The sequence below is a fragment of the Thunnus maccoyii genome, chromosome 4, assembly GCF_910596095.1.
Source record: "Thunnus maccoyii chromosome 4, fThuMac1.1, whole genome shotgun sequence".
Taxonomy (NCBI): Eukaryota; Metazoa; Chordata; class Actinopteri; order Scombriformes; family Scombridae; genus Thunnus; species Thunnus maccoyii.
The window spans coordinates 5,704,968-5,728,518 of NC_056536.1; the positions used below are offsets into that span (position 1 = coordinate 5,704,968).

The 23,551-nt window shown below is 39.6% G+C and overlaps 1 long non-coding RNA gene across 1 annotated transcript; it reads right to left on the reverse strand.

Annotated features, from left to right (window-relative positions):
- Positions 1–435: 435 nt before the first annotated feature.
- LOC121896344 lies at positions 436–20,328 on the reverse strand. The gene is made up of 3 exons (XR_006095971.1): positions 19,992–20,328; positions 1,816–1,869; positions 436–686 (listed from the first exon to the last, which is right to left on the reverse strand). It is a non-coding gene; the product is annotated as an uncharacterized LOC121896344 (long non-coding RNA).
- Positions 20,329–23,551: the final 3,223 nt, after the last annotated feature.

Consider the following 23,551-nt stretch of genomic DNA (forward strand, 5'->3'; position numbering starts at 1 on the left):
CGCTCTTGTTCCATATCCAATATTCCCTGACACAACCCCCCCCCCCCCCCCCCCAGCATAAGTCCCTTGACAAATTATTCATAAACTACTATCCTATCTTTATAGATATGCTTTCAAAAAGCTTTTCCTTGTCCACCATTTAAGCTGCATTAAGGGTGAGCAGAGAGTGCATGTGAACATGTGTGTGTATATAGAGTATCTCAGCTGCTTGAGAGATGTGTCTTGGCTGAAGCACGGTCCCTCCCTCCGGCTTACATCTCACAGTAGCTGTATGCACAAAGCTGCATCTTTCTATCTCTCCTAGCCCACTGCCCTACAACTTGCTACTTCATTTTTAGCAGAAAAGAAGAACCCAGAAATAGGAATAGCAGGATGCAACAAAATTCTGTTATATTCTTTTTATTTTTTGTTAATTTCTACTTCAGTCCACTTATTTCTATTTTTATCAGCAGATGAAACTATTCTTTTATCACTAATGAATATTCACTTCCGTCTGCCCAGTGCAGGTCCTCTCTGCCCACACATATCCTGTTGTAAAGCTCAATATCCAATAGCTTCCTGCCCTGAGGCACAGCTTGACACAAGTGCACTGTAGTAAACAGCTGTTTAACATTTCACTGTGCTTGTGTTGATTTTAAAAAAAAATATATATGCTGTTGTTTGTTCTTGCAGAAATCTGTCAGCTGCTGAAAATGGAGAGAGAAATATAATTGATTAAAAACACTGGCTGATCCAGGACATGATGAAGACAGTTGCATGTGTCATTTATATCAGTTTCTTTTTCCAGACAGTTTGGTGATATTGAGCTTCATTCTTAATCTTGGTAACGGCAGTTTGACAAAAATTTGTCAACACACATTTGGTTTTTCAGGGGCTTTCAGCCACATCTTGTGGCCTTCATCAGATGGAGCTGGTTCACATTGCATATTTTGCTGAGTCCTGTGTGTGCAAAAATTTGATATGAAAGAATGTAAAAAGAAGTCAATTTTCCATACTTAACATGAAGATTAAATGCTAATATTAGAGCATGGTAAAAAAAAAGGTAGCATTATGAATTATAAGAGCTTTGGAAACTGGCTTTGACAGACATCAAAAAGACCCTAATTTCTCAAAAATGATGCAGGCTGCAGCTGCAAACAACATATATCTCACAGTCATTTTGGCATTTTAAGTAGTTGGGGTTGCCTGTAAAGGAGTGTATGCATGGGAATAAGTATACATTAAGTATATGTTTGTATGTCTGTGATGTCTACACATTTGTCTTTGCATGCTCAATGCATGAGTTTTCAAAGAGAACACTATGTGTGAAGATGAAATGTTCTTTTCCACTCCTTTCACTCTGTAGTTATAGATACTTTCTGTACAGGAGAAGGAACAAGGAAGATGGTTTTGTTGCTTTTGTTATACAAAGCGAGCAAGCTCATTGTTCATAAGTGTTTGTCCTCTCTCACCTACTTATGTAATGGATACACACACACACGCACACACACACACACACACACAGACACACACACTGCCTGGAAACACTAGGAAACAGGATTTCTTTTTGCCACTGTTTTCAGCTTGGATTTATCTTCGGAGCTCTTCCTGATCTGGATGTAAGGAGCATGCAGACATACAAAGTTGCATAAAAATAGAAACAAACCTACAAATGTGTTTGCATCCATGTGCACTGATGAACAGGTGGGCATACACCCACGCAGATACACATGCTCGTACTCAGACAAATACACACACATAAATGCATGCCTTCCTTCCTACTGAGTCAACAAGTTGGTGGTGACTTTTGTGTTGATGAAAAAAAGAAAAACATACTGTCAGTTTCCCCTCCAGCTTCCACTCAGGATGTGACAGCGATTGACCGTTTTCCTGTGGACACACAAAGACAATGTCAGCATGAGTAGCCATTAACCTCCAAGCCACATTCATAAAAAACATAGCAGCTCTGCTTCCACAACATGTTTATCTGACATAGGTTACAGGATGGATTTTACTGCAAACACAAGTCATGCCTTTTGCACCACTTCCCCTCTTCAGGTTGTGTAAATACATGTTGCAGTGGGGTCACAGAGTTTGTTTGATGCATACTGTTTTTTTTGCTTTTTTTTTTTTTTACTTTATTTTGAACTCCTTGCCCACTATGCAATTTAAATACCTTAACTGAAATAAACAATGCATCTTTATTTTGTGCTATCCTAATACTGTTTTATTCTTGAAATGAACTACTTCAATACAACGTCTTTTCCTGCCACGTTTAAAGGCAAAGGTCAGCCATTTCAGGCCCCTTCCAGACATGCATGTTGTCACATAATTGTGATAGACATTTTAAATGTCAGTTTCATATCTGAATACTAGCTACTTTTGAATAAATGCCATGATAGCAGTCTTGATAGGTCAGACACAGGTGTGTATTGCCATGGGTGCTGGGTGTCATGGCCCCCCACATGTATGAAATATGGAAATTTGTCCCCCTTAATATTTGTAATTGACATGTCATCAGATCCCATCAAAAGCTGAAAGAAAGCAATCTGTTTACCTCAATATTCAGTGTTGAACCTACTACAAAATGCACTAGACACGTAATGTTTACTGAACACCTCTTGCTTCATATTGCACATGTCATGTGCACACATAAACCAGCAACAGTGAACAAAGTACATGCCAAAGTTTTGGGGAGGTTCAGTTTCCTTCATGCACCATGCACAGATCTCTGATCGACACAAGTCAATCACTCACACATGTCTACACAGGTAAAACACAGTCTGCTTCATGGCATCAGCAGGTCACATGTGAAATCTAAACCAGTGCGTTACTGCTCCTGTTACTTACATCTGGATGTGTGTTTTTCAGTATAAGCTTTAAGATGATACAAGTTTCACTGTCACTTGTCTTGAGAGGACTGTGTCTTAATTTGATTTGTCGTTAAACTGTGTCACTGTTAACCAACCAGGTTATCATTGTGTTGTTGGTCAAAATGCACGCATGCTCATGGGTGGCAATAGATCTTTTTCACAAAGGACATTTTCACATGTCACAGCAGGAAAAGCACAGGTGTATAGGTATAATGAAATTAACGACAGCTGAATCCCATTTAACTGCCTTAGTTTCAGGGTCCTGGTATTGTTTATGCTGGCTCACTGTCACACTGTCGTGACTTACTGAGACACTTTAATAGAACATAGCCACTGTTAATGTTATTAGTAACACATGCTTTACCTACTATGACAACTCATGTGAAAAAGGACTATTCTGAAACTTGAGTGACCACGGGGGCACATTGTCCTCATTGCTCTGTGTACTGTGTTTCACATGTAGCTAATGGTTAAAGAGTTTATACTGAAAACACAGAAATACTTGTGTGTTGTGATCATTCTCACAAAAAGAGCTGGTGTACAGTCTCTGTGTCAGGTGTGTGTGCACATTTGGATACAAAGAAGAGCTTGACTGACTGGTGGAGTGATTGCTCACTAGACAAGCTGAACTGCTATAAGTATAGGCACAGCCTCATTTCGAACACTATCACTATGAATTTAAAATAGTCCAGTACTGTACATTTGCATACCTTAAAGGAAATATGAATACAAGGACTGTCAAAACTTAGGGCCTCTTCACACTGACATTTTTGTATGCTTTTCATCATGCATATGCATTCCTGCTTTTCATTTACTCAAATGAGACAGCACATTGTGCAGCCCCGCTACCTCTGTGTCACTCTTGTTCCTTTTATTATGCATGTGGTCCAAGCAGAAAAGTGGAGTTAAGATTAGTTTGTGCTGCAGGCATGTAGCCTGTTGTGAACAAGTGAATGATATGCATATATGCCATCCATGTACTGTGGTGTTGTGATTCTCACACTTCTAACTTTCAAACACCTATATGATGATGGTTATAATGTGTGCCAATCCTCACTTGTATAAACAAAACTCTGTAAAACCCAGTTACAACATATTGGTTAACCACAGTTTAGACACCTTCTTACTCTATCATCAAATGTATTGCTGCGTCATGTAAACAATGTACTTACTCCCTTTTCATTTAGTTCTTGCTGTCTGTACAAATGTGTCATATGATGCACTTCATTTGAAACTGTAACACACACCTGACATTCTGTGGCATTGGAAGTAATTGGAAATGCAGAGCATATGAAGCACAGTGGAATTGTGGATCATAGAATTCTATCTGGCTATTTTTATATCTCAACATAATTTTCTCCTCATCTGTTGTGACATTTACATGACCACAGAAGAAGTCATGTTATCACCTGACAAGAGAATAAGTCAAGGTAGAGTAACCAAGAGTCTGAAGTAAGAGTCTGACAGTCATGCTAGCAGCTCTTTGTGGCTGGATTGTACAGTGATGCTTTGAGCTAAATGCTAACATTAGTATAATAACAATGACAATGCTAACATGCGGATATTTAGCAGGTATGATGATGTTTACTATGTTCACAATCTTAGTTAAGCACATTACCATTCTAACATTTGCACTAAATATAATGTGTAGTGAGGATGATGGGAATGTCATTAGTTTTGCAGGTATTCCAATCTAAACCAAAGAAATACAAAGTATAACAAGTAATTCTGTGGGGACCATGAATGTCTGAACCAAATTTCATGGCAAGCGATCCAACATTTTTCAAGACCTCACTTAAAACCACAGATGTCAATAATGGTGTGGGAAAAGTCTTTTAAGTCATCAGGATACATTGTCTGGGAGCCCTGAACATCAAAACGTACAAAATGTCATAGCAATCCATCAAGTAGATGTTGCGCTAGAGGTAAATTCAGGGGATCAACAAAGTCATAAGGATTCATCCTGTTGTGACCATGAATGTCTTTTAAAAAATTCATCGTTATCCATCCAATAGTTGTTGAACTGTTTCAGTCTGGAAGAAAGTGGTGGATCAACCAACTAACCAACCAACCAACACTGTCACCCCTAAAGGCACACTGGCTAAAAATAATGCTTTTTTTGAGCTAAATTTTACATTTAGTTGCAGGGTGGTATGTCTCACCGGCACCAGAACATGTGTTTAGCTTTAGACTTGCCACTACAGTATTATGATCGAGTATTATGAGAACATGAGGAGGGAGGAGATGTGAAGAGATTTGTGGGGGGGGGGGGGGGGGGCTAAAATTGTGTGGAGAGGTGAAACACAGGGAAAGGGGGTTGGGAGTGTGTTTTTGTCTGCGAGAGAGGGGGGGGGGGGGGGCTGTGAAAGCATGGAGCAGAGCTATTTTTAACTTGCTTAGGCAGCCTGATAGGGCAGGTCTATATATAGTGAGACAGAGGCAGCTTGGGTAACCGTGTGAGAGAGAGTGTGTGTGTGTGTGTGTGTGAGTGAGTGTGTTTGTGTGGGTTGAGAAGCCATTCTGGGTGACTGTGATTTGTGCCTTTCCAACTGTAACTAGGATACTCCCAAACTATACACACATACACTTGATGGTCATGCTGATGGTCAAAAGCTAATCTTGTTTAATCCATTCACTCAACACACAGAGACACACAACAGTCTTGTGTTTTCTTAGCTGCAGTGAAGTGCAGAACCTGAAAGAATGTAGCACACAAAATTCATATTAAATGCCAGTTACATGTATCAAACTGAACACACGAGTCAACTATCTGCCCCACTGAAACCAAGAAAGGCAAATGTGGAAAGCTAATTCAACATTTGCACAGCAATGCTCGTTTAACTTTAAAATATTTTTTTCACACGTACCATTTGTTTTTTTCTGCTACCAGCGTACTCTTAACCTGGATGAGATCTGCTAGATGAGATCTCAGATCTGCTAATAAAATGTGTTTGTGAGGTCTATTATTGGTTTTATAGCAATGACACAATTGGCAGGTGCGTGTGCACATTCAAAATAGCAGCGGGGGTTAGCCTCAGGGCAGCTGCTGGTGTGGTTATTTGTTGTTTCAGGTGTTTTGACAGACAGACGGTGAGAGCATCAAGGAACAGCTGAACATTTGTCTGGACACATCAAAGGCAGCTCATACTGTATTAGCTCAGCTGCAATTGTAGTCTCTGTCTCACTCATACAAACACACACAAACACGCCATAGAGCAGATCAAGGACTAAACACTAAAGTGTAGAGCACTACAGTAACTGTTTTGTCAGTACTTTTCTTGGTATTCTGATGAAATTCCAAATGTCCAAATTCTCTGATTCCAGCTTCTCGACTGTGAATATTTTATGTTTTCTTTAGTCCTCTATGAGAGTAAACTGAATATCTTTGGTTTGTGGATAAAACAAGACACGACATCACCTTGGGCTTTGGGAAACAGTGGTCAACACTTTTCACCATTTTCTGACATTTTACACACAAAATAACAAATCGATAAATCAAGAAAATAATTAACAGATTAATCAATAATGAAAATAATCATTTGTTGCAGCCCTACATAGAACACATACAAAGTAAGAAAGACAGGCTGGGTGCGTTACACACAAAATCACCACAAACTGAGGCAAAAAGGTGTCCATGTGAGTTGAAGATGTTTCCACTTGCATGAAACATTAGCATTTATTGATGGTCTGAAATTTCGTAAACTTACAGAGACGAAAGAGTACAAAAACTGGACTTCCTAGTGAGTTAAGAGATAAGTCTGCTTCACTTTTTTTCAATTGTAACTTTGCTGCCCAATTTTGGTCAGACTTTAGTTGTCATTTCTATCATAAACATAATTTTACTTTTGGTTAAAAATGTTATAATATATTTTGAAGGTAAAGACCCCAAAATTGGTTTTACTGTTAATGTGATGATTAAAATGGGTACATTTTTTTTATTCACAAATGGTATTAGAAATTACATTATTTTATCTGTTCCTCCATGATTTGATATATTTTTTGAGGTCTCTAAAATCTCTTCAAAACAAAGACTATATGTACAATCGATTATTATAGTTACCTTTTTGCAAACATATAGAATTGCCTTTTTTAATATATCTTTTTACTGTACTTTTATTATTATTGTTTTATTTTATTTTCATTGACCTTGACAATCTATATTTCCTGTTACAAGATTTTTAATTTCAATTTAAAATGATTAACATTTGGACTGTGAAATGGAATGTGTTATGATAACGTTTCAATTAAAAAAAAAACAACAACAGCACAGACCCACTCCACACACATTGTTGCATACATTGCTAGCTAGCCACTAATGTCACAAATTGAGCAACAACAACAAAGGTATACATCCAGCTAGCAGCAGAAGCCTACCAAGTCCATGATGAAAAACTGTGAAGAGTTCAAAGCTGTCTGTTTGTCTAACACATTGTTCCAGTGCAAGACATTTCAACAACTGCTGCCCATATTTCCATGAAATTTGGTATAAATTTGCTTTAGATTCATGTTCACTAGAAGATGAATCCCAGTCATTGATGGCACCTATTTACCATTAGAATAAAAAATCCCACTTGCAGCCTGATGTTGCAGATGAAGTTCATGTGTTCTTGAGAGGATGGACGAAACACTGCCAATTTGGAAACATTATAAGCTCTCCTCAAATACCACCCCAATGGTCAAATTGTCACCATAGCATGCCCGATATCTACCTTAAAATCTACTGCACACTTTCAAGCTCTCAAAGGAATAAACTCTTATGATATTAATGGCTGCATGGCCTTTCCCTTAGCATCATTATCAGTACAAATTTTACATAGTTAACTGAATTACAATTGGTTTGCAAGTTATTTGAAATTCACGAAAAAGTCAACATGTCAAGTTCTCCTTTAAATTTTACATGATTCAGATATATGGCACAAAAGAGACTCTCTATGGGAAGAGAATATTTGCAGGTGGTTTAATGTCATGTTCACCTTCTGTTTCAAGATACACACTTTCCCCTCTGTGTGTGTGTGTGTGTGTGTGTGTGTGTGTGTGTGCTGCAGAGAAAATGCCATGGCTGAATATCAAATAGCAGTCCTCCTGACCCTGGCCTTTTACATGAGCTCCAAAGGTCTCATGCCTCTGCATTAACACACCCCTCATTACTTATTCATGATCAGGAGTTAGACTGTGAATGTTTGCCTGCGTTTGTGGCTGTCTCTTTATGTCTGTGTGTATGACTGTGTCAACATAAAAACATTTTACATATTTTATTTTTTAACAAACAAACACTAAATATCAGAGCAGACACTGATATTATCAAGCACATTGTTATTGTCATTATAAAATTGTGTGTTTCCACTATTAGTTACAAGTTTTTAGTGTCACAGCAATCCCTGGTGTTACCATATAAAAGTAATCCTCATGAGGTCCATGCAGTGAGGTATACAAATCTCACATTTGGGAAAAAGATTGCACTATATCTGATTAAGAATTGGTATCTGCAGAATCCAAATATTTATCAGCAGAGAAAAATTGGGATCACTGCATCATTGTGTATACACAGGGCTGGCCCTCACTATGTTGGTGCCATGGTGAGATTTTAGATTAGAGCCCCCCAAAAAAGTGCACTACAGCTGGAATGAACAGGAAATGGACATCATCCGCAGTTTTCTATTGGAATGATGTTTTGCACTGTCAAGGTACAATTACGCATGCCAGATCTGCTGGTTAAATTTTGTGCAATCAGCACCAGACTGTTGCTAAATAACATCCTCTTTACACCATGAATGTCCTTTTTTTCTCTTTTATTATTTGCTCAAAGCTTACAATAAAAAATACACAATAAAAAGTTATATTAAATTGTGCAAGAGAGGAAGGAAGCCCAAAGAGCTTATACAAAGTCCTCCCCTTCATTTCAACAAGTCATAAAAACATACTGAGTCATAAAACAAATTAACATCAGATAGACAGAGAAACATGTATAGATACGTGTCTGTTCAAAGTTTCCTGGCAATCTATCGAATAGTTGGTAAGATATTTCAGTCTTGACCAAAATGTTTTTTGCCATCCCTAGAGCCAAGCTGTTAGCATGGCTAAAAAGGGCTAGTGTGTGGTAGCAGTAAGATGTTTAACTATGAAGGGTAAGAAGATGTAATGCTATAACTGCAGAACTGTAGAACTGCAGAGAAGTAGCCTATATACAGTACATCCATAATCCTGCACTGGAAAGCAAAACACTCTCTAGCAAGAAAACACAGTTCAGTCCTGCTCCTTTTGTGGGTTATAAAACTCAAACTTGAGCCCAGTGAAGACCAGTTGAATGTCCATGTTTATCGTTGCTGAATAAACCAGTGAGTACTGTATATTCTCCTTAGTTCGGCATATTTCAGCAGTAATTCATGATATTATATTCTGCGGGTATCCCCGATTGTAACATCTGGCTGAATTCAGATCATCCCAGCATAAAGCTGAAATGCCACAGGCAGCCGATCTGCTGTTTCTTTTACATTGTGCTCTGCATGTGATAAGGTGCCTTCCAGCTGAGTGGCCAAAGAGATAAGCTTTACTCACACACACACACACACACACACACGCACACACATGCACACACATGCACACACATGCACATACACACTCATGTGGACACATACACTTACAAAGACATAGAAAGAGGCAGAAAAATACATCTGTTCAAGGTAGATAAGACCACTGCTGAACAAGAGCCGCATGCGCACACTCGCCCCTCTCGCTCTCTCTTTTCACTTTCAAACACACGTTACCCGCCCTGTCACACCCTGTGCACATTCACACCACTCCCACTGAAATATCCACCTACATCAATCTCAGTTACTCAAATGTCTCCTGCTGCTTTCCTCTTATAGGCATTCTATAATCTTCAAAGGAGAACCAACACGGAGTGGACGTAGCATTTCTCACATTTAGTTGTTTACTGTTTTTTTGCAAGGGTTGTCATTTGTTATCAGTGAAAACACGGATAAAACCATATCAGAATATGCATATTTCGTCATTCATCCTTGCATGTGATACTACAGTCGATTTTCCTCTTCGACTACACATTTGTGTTTGAACCTTTTTGGCCAAGTGCCTTCCATTGAAGAGAATTCCTGTTGATGTGACACTTGCTCCTGAGCTTTTCAAAGCTCCCCTGTGGCACTCAGCCCTCAGAGAGAGCGCTGCACATTTAGCCATCCATTTGTGTAGCATTCCCACATATTTACCACACACTGGCATGGGTACCGTCCCCAACATGCATGGCAGGCACTCCTAGTAATTGGCTGGAGAATCACTTGAGTGTGCATGCAAGCAGCTCTTTAACATGAGGAGTTTGGCATACATTTGCTCATGCATGGAGTTCCTTTATTTCTCTGCATGCACAGAAAAATACACAAACTGAAACGCATGCAATGACACATGCACATATTCCAGCATTAGCACAAATATGCATACATTAATTGGGAATGCATTTATGTGCAAACAACACAAACATGCGTGCTTCATTTTCCTCCACCCAGCACGGAACATTTTTTTGTTTTTATACAAGCACCAGTTTCAAAAATAAGACTGCCTTGTTGAGTTCTTTGCTCAGTTTGCCATGCAATGTTGCACACACACACTCACACACAGATCAGAATCACTGGAGAAACATAAATGAGATCAATTTGCATGTTTCGAAGCAGGATGATAAAAGAGCGCAAAAAATCAGTAAACCAGAAACAGAAAAAAACAAAAGAGTTTTTTATTTTATATCATCAAACTGAGCTAAAAGACAAAAGTTATTTTGCTTTGACTTGAAAATCTGCTCTTGTAAGATATTATTTGTGCTTTGAAAGGTGAGAGATCCAGCAGATGTTATAGATAAGCTGTAAAGAATTACTTATTTTAGTGTGCACGTGTAAAATATAGGAGGCCTAGAAGATATATTTTGATTTATAATTGGATGAAAAGGTTATAAAATGCTATTTGCCATCTGCAAAGCATATCTGTCAAGAATATTTGAATATTTCTTTTATTTTAACTTATTTATCTTATATTTTTTTCCAAGCCGAGTTGAAAAATGTTTTGTTTTTTTTCAGCACTCATTTAGTTACACAAGACTGGGCCATATTTGTTACATGTACTAAGAACCACTCCAGATTGGGATGTGAGGCAGCTTACTTTAATAAACCTGAAAATTTGCATAGGCAAATATCCTCAGAACATAAAGCATCTTTAAAGCGTCAAAGCACTTTCACTCAGCCGAGGGCCCAGCAGGCCCCTCAGCAATCACACTGAATCACAAGCTACACAGCCATCACACACCAGGGAACTGTGTGTGTGTGTGTGTGTGTGTGTGTGTGTGTGTGTGTGCGTGTGTGCACGTGCACCCATGTGTCCACATTTGAACGTGCACAGTTTTAATTTGCATGTGCATCTGTGTGGATGTGAGAACCCCCCACCCTTACTCCCCACCCCCTGTCTTTCCCGTAACATCAGAGCTCATGGTCTCTGGTGGCCACGAGGGGGAAAACCTGAAGTGCATCTTCAGTGTATGAGAGAAGGAAGGGGAACCACCAACACCATCATCGTTTTCAGAGAGAAAGGGAGAGGGGGGAGAGGGGAGTGTGAAGGAGAGGATGGAGGACATGAAGTATTGACGGTCAGAGGAGTTAAAGAGAAAAAAAAAGTTTTACCTTATAATAATTGTTTCATATTTCTAAAACACATCATATATTTCGAGAAAATAACTTTGGGAAAACTTCAGTTTAGGAAGCAACAATGTCATGACAGCTTATATATGGACATTTTCAGTGTTTATTCACTGGAAATCTGTCAAATTACTTTTTGAATTTTTTTGTCAATTTGTATGTCACTTCATCTTCACATTTTCAAAACTATTTTACTGCATGCCTCACAGTGATGACAGTGGACACTGGAATTACAGTGAGAAACAATAGCAGTAATAATGCTAACCCAGATTAGATAATGTTGGTTAGCTGTTGGTTATCTTTTGCAGGTAGCAATAAATGAACTGTGTGTCCCAGACTATTGACAAACAGCAGAGGTTAGGAGCAGAAAAGCTTGCTTATTCTGGATATTAGTAAAGTTAGCATGTGAGATGATGATGATGAATGTGCTTTCCTACTGTTTATTAGACACTAGTCTAATAAACAGTCAGTCAAGCCAGGTATCTTATGTGCAAAAATAGAATATTAGATGGCTGCAGTGTATTCAGGCATCATATGAAACTGAGAATAGTGTAATCAGAAAAGACTCTGCACACCTGTAAGTGATTTTCTTTTCATCTGAAAAACTTTAAGTGTAACAAAGTGATTCATTTTCCATCCAACACCATCAGTCTGCATCTCTATCAGCTGTAACCAGGTGGCACACTCAAAGTCTAACCTAATCATTGATCACAGAGCCTGATAAATGTTTACACTCTTCGTGAAACAGCCATATACACACAGTAACAGTGTGAGCTGTTTTACCTCAAAACAGAAATTTCTTCTTCACCAGTTTCTGTGAAAAACTATCCATCACCTTATTAAAATCCAGGGCTCTGACCAGATTGTTATGGCTAATTCTGCATTCTGAGCTAAAAGGGAGTCTTTGAATATTCAACATTTTCCACAAATTACTGTTGCAGTTTGTGGTACAAAAACAACATCTCATGGATCTCCTCATAAGCTCTCCGTCATTCCAGTTTGTTTTCTACTCACGATCACGTCGCTCGGAAAACCATCTAATGTTAATTATAATTTCATGTGCACAGTGATTCTGTAAGACAAATGGGAGATGATTTTTAGATATTTTATTTCAAGTTAAATTTGTATCATTACAAGTTATCATTTTTATTTCACACCACTGGCAGAAAAGAATTATGCCTTGATGAGACTATTTTTGCAAAGTGAAAAGGAAGGAATGTGATGGAAAACCATAGACAAATAGAGAGAAGGAGGGAAGGGAGTCTTTTTTTTAAATTGGTGGAAGAGGAAGAACTACATGGAGGTTAGTAGACAAGGGTAAGCGCTGAAGGACAGCAGAGTTAAGGAAGAGTTGGGGGAGGGTCAAAGAAGAAGATGGAGGGATGGAAAAGTGGAGGGGGAAGGGGAAGGAAAGAGAGTGAGAGAGAAGGAGGAACCAGGGAGGAGGGGGAAGGGAAGGACTGGTACCACAGCTGCTGCTATAAGTTATAATTGCCTCAATTAGCTGATAGGGCTGCCACGGCAACAGTGTTTGAGTCGTTGCTGTGGCGACCCGAGTGCAGCGTCTTCCCCAGTGGGGATAAAAGGGTGAGGGGAGCTGATGATGATGATGCTGTTATAAGGTGAAGGGTTGAAGTGAAGGAGGAAAGATGGTCAAGAGCATCAAAGGGTGAAGATGGAGAGAAGACAGAGGAAAGAATCATGGATGAGGAGAAGGATGAAGATGATTGTGGGATGGAAGGACAAGAGAATATGAAGGAGATGTGAGAAGAGATGCTGAGATGTAAAAAGGAATGGGAGTGAATGATGTGGTAATTATTGTCTGGGTGATAATGATGAAAGCCATTATGATGAGCCAGTATGCAGAGAGAATAAAGAAGAAAAAGCTGTAGAGGAATGAAGAGATGGGAGGTGACAAGAAGAGAGAAAAGTGCAAATCAATTGAGAGAAAAAAGGAGGAGTGGAGCAAAAGAGAGGAGATCAGGAAAACGAGAAGGGCCAACATTCAGTTTGATATAATGAAACTATTGATTTCAAGTGAAAATGATGAGAAGCACAGAAGTTGAGATGCAAGAGAAGAAGGAGTGAACCAGTCAATAACCAGTAGGTGGGTGGATAAAAGGAAAATGTGAAGGACTGATAGAAAGAGAGGAAGATGTGGATGATCAACAATCAGCCCGTTTTCCTTGATACAATTGAAAATGGGTGGATTGATTGGGTTAGAAGATGGTGGTGCAGTTATGGTGTGATGGTATATAGGGAGGAGGTGGAAGACAACACTGTAGGTGGGAAGAGAACGTAAAGGAAGAAAATTGAGATTTGTAAAGTGAGAGAAATGAGGGAGGGATGTGTTAGGTGGGTGGAAGATTAGAGCGACTGAAGGATAATGCAGCGGAAGTTCATTGTTATCTTGCTTCCCTTTTTTTTCTCTGTGTGAGCGGTAGGTGTTTGAAGGAAAATTACATGTCTTGTCAACAGCACAATGTGACTATCTTCTTTTTCCTGCTTGCAAAAGGCACTTCCCTTTAGGCATTTTGATCGCTGTAGATCCAAACTATGTGCTGTAGGATTTCAGTGCTAGTGCACTTAAACATATGCACAACGTTAAACTGGGCCTTGGCTGTAGGTTAATTTCTAAGGAGAGAGATGAGTCTTAATCGAAGTGACAAAAGCGTGTTTCATGATCCACATAAAAACACTAAGATTTAAACATATGTATGATGATTAGAGAAGTTTGTGGATCAGAGAATGTGAAAAGAATCTCAAATGTAACTCAGCATGTCAGGTGATCCATGCACACAGATTCAACAATCTGTAAAGAAATTCAACTAAATATTACAGATATTTTTTAGACATTTATATGCTTTTTTATTTCATATGTTCTTCAAAAGCAAATAATAGATGAATGAACCTCAAGAAAGAAATATATGTAGAAAACATTTATTCAAACTGGGTAGCATTTGTTTATGGATATGAAAAATAATTTGCGATTGCCAAAATTTACTCACGTGCACAAAACATGAATTTATCCCTATTGAAACACATTTTCACCATAAAGGTATTCTAATCTGAAGTCAAATGGAGCATTTAAAGGCTTACTTACCCAAATTACAAAAAACCTTGATGTTGCCATGGAGATAGTTTCAGTTTTGATTTAGATTAAGATTTAAAATTAAAAGTCTACAGCCACAGTAGCAGCTCTGTGAGCTAAGTTCTAACAGGCTCAAAATGACAGTAACCCAATAAACATGCTGGTGTCTATTGGGTAATGTTTACAATAGTTGCAATCTTAGTTTACCCCATTAGCATATTCATATTCTCTCATTAACACGAAGCACAAAGTACAGCTGAGGCTGATGGGGTTGACATTAGTATCGGCACTACAGGAAAAGTCTTTCCAAATCTATCCCGTAGTTGTAGAGATATTTCACTTTGGTACCAAACGGTGGACCAACCAACTGTCAACCAGAGTCACGCTGCTTGCGTTGCTAATAATAAATAGCCAACAACATTCCCCAACACTGGTCCCCAGACACTAGTTTAGACAGCAGTGGACAGAGCAAAATTAGGGGCCGGGAGGTGAACAGGGGTGCAGGGTGTGTGTTGAGGGTTTCAGGGGTCAGCTATTTGGCGTGATCGCCTCCTGCTGTGATTGGTTAACTGGGACCCGCGGCCCTTCCACCAGCAGCCTGAAGAGCAATCTGTCACTCTCCTTGATCTGGTGGAAGATGGATGATGCCGGCCAGACAGCAGCTGTAGTGCGAGTGTGGGTGTGTGAGAGCTGCCGAATGTGTGACTCAAGTACAATCTTTCTCTCTCTCTGCGTCTTTCTGTCTCTGATTCTGTCCATCTCTCTCATCTGTGTCACACACATAGTCTCCGATTTATGCATGTCAAGTGTGAATCCTTGCACATGTGTTTATAGACGTGCCTATCCACTGTCAAACAGTGGGTGTGCCACCACCAGTGTCACATAATCACTCAATCTTCAATCATGTCAGGGAGAGCAGACTTGAAATGGCGAGTTGGCAAAGATACACATGCTCTTTCCATATATATTCATGAAAGGCCATCTTTTCGCAGCCGATGGGGTCTTTCGCTCTGTTAGTCATGTGATTTATCACCCCGCCATGCCTGAAGGTTTATATATATGAGGACAGGAGGGAGCGTAGTGCAAACCGCTGAGCGGGCGTATACTTCGCCAAGCAGTGATGAGCTGCTCAGAACTCTTCAGTTGTATGTGTGCCAGTGGTGGATGCACGCATAATTTTACACACACACACAGACATCAGTGCAGTGTGCCACACCCTAGTCGAGTCAGCGTTATGTATAGTCTCCTCGAGACTGACAGCTCCACAGATTCAATTCCACCTTAATATCCTCCTTTGAATGATCATACACACACCGAAAGTAAAAAATACTAGTCCTTGTGTGTGTGTGTGTGTGTGTGTGTTTCTCTCCATGTCTAAAGCCCCACATCAGTGTGACAGGTGTTATGATGTAGATCAGGTGGCACACATTAATTTAATGCCAGTCAAGCCCTTGCTGATGCTCAGCCAACCAGAATCTCCTTGATCCAGATAGATCCCGTGTTTTATCCCCCACATAAAATGTCATGCTAACCTAAAAGGTCTCAATTACAGTGACACCACTCATGCACACAAATCACACACACATGCAGAAAATACACACAAGCTTGCACTCAAACTAGCTTACATCTAGATATGAAACACACACATAAGCACACACTGAGAGCAGTTCTGAGATCTTCAAGCCACAACGTCACTGAATAAAGTCATTAGAGTTAGTTATCAGTCATCAAATGTGTAGTGAATGGAAAGCAGGATTTTTTACAAGTTGCTTTCTTTCTGCTACTTCCACAACTGTCTAGACTGCACAAATCAGAAATAAGAAACACAAGTTGAAAGTTTCCACTGTCTCATAGGAAAAGACCAGCATTAAGAGCCTTATAAAACTTCTCCCCTGCATGGTTTCCATTTCTCTCACATACAAGTAGAGAAAGCGAAAATAATCTGAAAAGAAAAGAATGTAAACTGCTGGGCATTGAAGTCACAGTAACCTGGGTGTGTGGCACAGAGCTCTTTGTTGGGCATTTTGAAAGAGAGAGAGTTCAGGTGAAAAGCCATTTCTTGGATCAAATATCTGAAAGTGATTCTCAACAGGAAAAAAATGCAAAAAATTGCATTTCTCATTTCTTTAGGTTGTCAAAATGAAATCTGCCCTCAGGTGGTTTGCATAAAAGTTAAGTATTCAAGGACTTTGGAATTAAAAAACATATCCCAGTGTTATTCTTAGAACAGATATCAAAGGTATTCCCAGAACGATTTTCTAAAGCTAACGTAAAAAACAATCAGTCATGCAGTATGTTATCAAATGACAGTAATGTGTGTGGGTGAGTCTAACAGTTAAATGACGTTTTCGCTGTGCGCACAGAAAAAACTGCAGCCCACATTAAAAGAACTACACGAACATTGATATTAGATTTTTTCAGAAAACTCCCATCCTTATCTAAATATATGAAGTGAGCCACTTGACATGCTGTTAAGAAAGGTTCTGTTCCAAGGCTGGATTTTTACTTATTAGCAAAGTTACAAATTTCAATAGGATTGTCAATCAGGTCCAGAGAACAGGTTGTACAAACTGGTTTGTTTAAATTGTATACTGGCTGTAAGGTCTGAATTAGGTCTCAGTCATACCAGAGTGAAATTTGTCTTCATAACTATAGAACAGGGTTGCCAACTTTTGTCAGCTTGGTGGGGTCAGATGGGGTTGTGGTTGATCTGGTGCTCATATCTGTACCAGAGAAGTACTGTGTTAAACATCAGTAGTTACAAATGGACACAGTGTCAACATTAAGACAAATACTATATATTCAATATGAAAAAAATTTCTGTCCCACTGTAAATGCTGGTTTAACTGTGTCCTTAGGCTCACAACAATCTCTAGTAATGCACCAGGTAGGACAGTAATGCAGCGTTGAATATCAAATTTTGTCACTCAGGCTTTTGATTTGAAGGTTGCCTCTTTGATTCCTGGACTGGGAGGCTGCCAGTTGTGACTGTGACTGTGTGTTAACATTAAGAGTTCTGGCTCCTTCCTTGAGCCTTATTTTTACAATTTATTGTAAAGGACAGAGGAAATGGTGAGATGGTGAAAAAAAATGCCACAGAATTGAGGTGATAAGTAAACTTTTAGCTCAGTAGTCAGCGCAGTCGTCTATGATCTGGGAGACTCTAGTTCAAGACCTGGTGTGGGGACCTCCTTTGTAAGGTAGTTTATTCATGAACACTTATTGTAACACTTTAGTTTTCTAAAATTAAAAGGGTAATAAAAACGAAAACAGGACTTTTAAGCTTATTTCCACTTTTATTCGAATACAAATACAGATACAAATAATTTTGCTGCCTTTGTACAGATACAAATACAAATACCACGCCCTCTGCACATCCCTAATGTCCAGTAGACATTAAGTGATCAGGTGGCCACTCCAAAAAAAAAAGAAAGAAAAAATTGAATGGTTGTTATATTTCATCTGTATGTCATCAAAAAATGGCAATACTCCTTAATTTTTTTTAGACAATCCTGACATAGCCCTATGTCCATGTCTCTTCTGATATTTCCACGCTGTGGGACTAAAGAGATACACTACTGACACCTTACATCTTCAGAGTATTTTTAAATGGAGAACGACGGGCCATGAGTTGCCTTCGTCTTCTATTAATTATCATTAATAACGCCTCCCTGCCCATTTATCTCTCACACACACCCACTAACCATTTCTACTGATCGGCCCAGCCCCCTCTGTTACACTTAACCCATCCCCCATCACACACACACATACATACGTGCACATCATACACACACAAACCCCCATTGCTCCCATAGAAATACCTTTTTCAATTGCTCATTTCCCCCCTCCCCCTCCATCATCACTCTCTCCCATTCTCTTTCTTTACCTATCCCACTCGCCACTTCCTCTCAGCCCCTGCACCTTCCTCTTCATCCCTTCATCACTATCCTTCACTTGCATTTGTATCAAACCCAATCTGACTACTCCAGCAAGATTTCCAGTGTCCAGGAATACAAGAGCAAAGGAATTGAGGATCTCCTTGGAAGCAATCCTGCAGAAATGCTGACTGAAAAAAATAATAATAAAAGGCCATCCTCTCTGAGATCCATTCAAAGTGTTACATTGATTGGTGGCTGTCAGCCTATTCAGAATTTCCACCTAATCAAATTTAAATACCAGCTAGCGTCTCCCAAGATGGTCTGGTCCGCATGCAGCATCTGAAGGTCGTCATTCAGTTTTGGCCCAGTATTAAAACAAGCAATCTTTTTAATAACAGGCTCAGCTGGTAAGAGCACAGCTGACACTTTCCAAGTCTCTTATGTATGCAAAAGAAAGAGCCAAAACAACAGGCAAATATAATTCTGATTTGTGCCTCTGATCCATTAGAAAGATTGTTTTTGGGGGAAATGAAAAATATTGAAAAATTACATTCTGGAGGTTTCTGCAAAATGAAGTGCGCTGTCGTGAAAAATGGGCTATTGTCAACAAACAGACAAGATACTTGTCTGTCATCAGGTATGATGGATGAGCACACGGGTTCATTTTATCTTGACAATTTTGCCGTAAAGCCAACAGTACAATAAAATGTCTGAAGGCATGAATCAAACAGATAGCTCAATCCTTACCTAAAGTATACAATTGTTAAGATTCAAATGCAATATTTTTGGAAGAATTAACATACTATAGGTAAAAGTGAAATTGAAATCCATCGGGAATGGATTCCATTTTATCTATATATTTAACTCTTCTCACACTGAAGACAGCTTATTTCAATATAACAGAGTACTGTCATGCAGGATGAAGATGAGATAATAACACATACAAACATGCATTCATATTTCTCTGCATCCAAGACAGCATACAAACAACACACACAAGCACAAACACACACATATAAGCTGAGGCGTGATAGTGGTCAGTGAATGGGGAGTTAGCAGGTGGCTTGCCCCCTGTGGAGCTGACACACAGAAAAAGAACATCACTGAGGCATTACACACACACAGATCCATGCAAACGCATGCATGCTCACAGAGACTCCTCAATGCCTGCTAGGGGCAGAGGGGCAAAGCATGTGAGCCTCTGTTAAAGCTGGGGTAGGTAGTGTTCTGGAAAAGGCAAAAAAAAAAAAAAAACACCAGAATTTGAAAATGTTGAAAATGAAGCCTCCTCCTGCAGCTCTCCCTCCTCCACTCTCTGTCCCAAGCCCCTCCCACCAGATAAGCATGGGCATTTGCACGTGCTTCATACATGCACTCAACACAACAGTGTTTACTACTGCGCTCACTCACGCACACATTTTCCTCTCGAGGCACAACAACCTTTTGTAAACAGTAAACGGTAAACAGGACAGCCTCTCACCTGTTTGAAGTCCGCCACAAAAGTAATGAGTGTCATATATCCCTGCTTGTATTCGAGTAATATCATGTTTCACTTCTGGCAGCTGAGTTAACTTCCATTGAAAGTCTCTTGCTCTGGTGTTGTTCATAAGATTATGCACTGTTCAGTTTCCCCCACGCTACAGGCAATAGTCTGATGATTGCATATTGCTTTTCATTCTGCTTTCTGTTGATATTCCCTTCTTTTTCTTCTCTCCTGCAATTCATGCAGTTCCGTCACTTCCTATCCGCTGGTATCCCACTGCTCGCCTGGCCTCCAAACTTTCTGGGCCCTATTTTATTGAAGCACATGGCACAAGTGCATTTAGGGTGTGTCCAAATGCACTTTTGCTAGTTGAATGCATGGATGTATAAAGAGAACTGGATACAGCGTCAGAGGCGGGGCCCTGTTCAATCCTATGAAAGTTGCTCAGTGGTGCATGAAGCAAAGAAATCGACTTCTGGGTATGGAAGTACCCGGATCTTTCGTATTGTGTGGCCTATAGAGCATGCGCACTAGTGACTTTCACTGGCGGTTTAGCCCTATTTTCTCCTTGTGTCTTGTCACCTTTACTTCCTGTGTTTGATTACCTCATGTGTTTCACCTGTGTCTCGTTTCCCTCACCTGTGTTTAGTTTGCAATTACACCCTGTGTATTTATAGTCCAGTTTTCAGTTCAGTCTTTGTCGAGTCGTCTGTGTTTGTACTGCATTTATGTCCTGCTTTCGTACTGTGTTTGTTCTGCGTTATGTCCTGCGTTTGTTCCTGTGATTATGGTTAGTGTTCCTATGTTCCGGTGTCTCCTGTGACTTTTGAACCTATCCATTAAATATTCTGCATCGTATCCTGCCTGTCTGCCGCCTCTGGCTATTGGGTCCACCTGCTCCACTCTCCCAATTCTTGACAGGCCCTCTGAGTTGTCTGTCCTTCTGTCATGTCCTCCGGTCGTGTGCAATGAGTGCACAGGCTGAGTGCGCAGATAGGTTGACAGACAGGCAGACCATCCAATCATTTCATTCAGCCCAAATAAAATGATTGGATGGACTTATTACGGGCCTGCAGCAGCTACAGATACTGGATTTTTTTCTTTTAATTGTCAGTAGTCAGTAATTGAGTATTTGATTTATTGATTGATGTTGGGATATACAGAGAATTTCAACAATAACAAAACAAAAAATGCCTCTAAAATACATTACCTATTCTGGCTTTGAAGTCGATCTGTCAGATCCCCCCCTGATTCTGTACCTCTTGATTTTATCACTGCTCTCTTCCACTCTTTTCCTCCACCTCTCTCTCGCCCACACATACTTCGATACACTACGAAAAACACTCATACACACATGCACGCAAACGCATACTCAAAATCACATGCCCACACACTTGGCATAGCTTCCATGCAAGCTTTGTAGCCCCTAGCATGCATAGTCTTTGAGTTAAAGAGATGTATTAGCATTTCCATCTTTTTTGCCTGTTGTACATGTGAGGTGCTTTAATCTATTCACTGCAACAGCACCAGCTACCAACATGTAGCGGGCAAAGGTTTGCCTTTGGGCAGCTTCCCTGGCTTCGCTTTGATTTGCCTCCTCTGCCAAGTGAGTGTGTGTGTTGATATGTGTGTGAATTTCTACATGTACATGTGTGTTTGTATGTCTGTACATGCTTAAGGTTAGCTTCCTCTATTAATGGCACATATGGACATGTGTATCGAGAACATGCAAGTGTATTTCTGCATACCAACATGAACATATCCCCCTCATTAATCTCCTCCGCAAGACATATAGCACGGAGAACAAGTGAACAGATCAGCGCTGGGGTTAAGTAGAAGGAGGTTTTAGAGAGAGGAGGAGGTGAAGAGTGGTGGCCATTGCCTCAGACAATAAGATGGGGCTAAGACCAGATCCACACTCCACTCCTGACTTTTTTTCCAGAATGAAAGTGAATTCTACCTTTTTTATAAAGTCCGACATGCACAATGAATCATTGTTGAGATGTTGAGTTGCCGCTCTCCTACTGATCTAATATGAGAAGATCAGTCTCCTCAATGCCTTAAAATGTATTTTTTCACAATTTGCACTGATTTATTAAATTGACTTTATGCAGAAGAGATGATTATTGAGATTTTTCACTCTCTACATGTTAAACCTTGTGCTGCTGCAGCCTTTATGTTAATCTGATGGCATTCATTTCAGGCTTGTGACGTGTTGAGAGTGTTAGAGAAATGTTACAAGGTCTGACCTAGTAAGATTGCAGTTGTGATTTTTGCATGAAAGTGACCAGTGTGCTTATTCAGACATGAGACTGACATGTTAAATTTCCATCAGATTAACGTAAAAGGGTACAGGTCTGACTTTAGTCTTGTTCAGTGCTTTTAGCACCACAAAGAAAACTTTATATTTTTTTTACTGCTATCTGTAAAGATCTAAGAAGCTCAATTGTCAGTAAGTCAAATATTGTTACATCTAGCTCTCATATTAAGGTACATTATAATGAATCAGACTATATCTTTTAGACTCTAAGGCTACAGTCACATTACATGCCTTAATGCTTAATTGGGATTTTTTAGTCAGATCTGATCTTTCTGTGTTGATGATTCACATTCAATTTAGACGTTTACATGCACAAAATATTCACGTTTTTGCCCTTATTCTGAAAAAGGCAATATTCCTACCAAGCTGTTTACATGACTAATGAAAGTGAATATTCAACTAATATTGCAGTTTACAAGCAGAGGGTTTTCAGGGTTTCCCCCTGCTCCGGTGGGAGCAGGAATCAACAATATCCACGGGAAGTGAAGAAACTGCGAGGTGACAAACATAAGTGAGCTGCTGCCTGATATTTATAAGTTAATATATTTATAATTGATATGGTTGATATTATAAATTTATATTTACAGGCACATCCAGTATCTAGGTTGTCCCATGATGTTTACTAAACTGCTGAGTGTTTTTGGTGCATGACACCGAGTCATCATCGTCAGTCAGTATAATAATCCAATCCCTTCCTTCCCCGTTTGTGGAGAAGACGTGCTCTGTTTTTCCAGCCTGCCCTGAACAGCTTTCCACTCTCCTCTCATTCCTCTCCTCTGTCTGACCTTCTGCTTCAGCATATTGCCATTTTGCAGGGGTAAACAGGAAAGAGGGCGAAGTGTGTCACAAACTGTGCTAAAAACCCCAATTGAGACGCATACGTCAAATATGCCCTAAAATCTAAATAATATCGACATATCCCACGTCTTAATCAGAAGATGCTACATTCAGAATAAGGCCTTATTCGGAATATCCAGACGGAATATGCTGTTTACATGACCTGTATCAAATTCGGAATATTGTCATACTTGGAATAATAGTGGAATATTAGTGTGAATGTAAACATAGTCATTGGTGGATGCATGTCATTTTTTCAGATGTAGTTGGCTTAGTATGGACATAATCTATGTGAAGGAGGAAACTGATCATTAGACCTTAAAGATTCGTTACAGAGGCTAAAACTCGCAATCTATGAAACACCCATGTGGCCTTTAAGATTTTGTCTTAATTCTCTTCT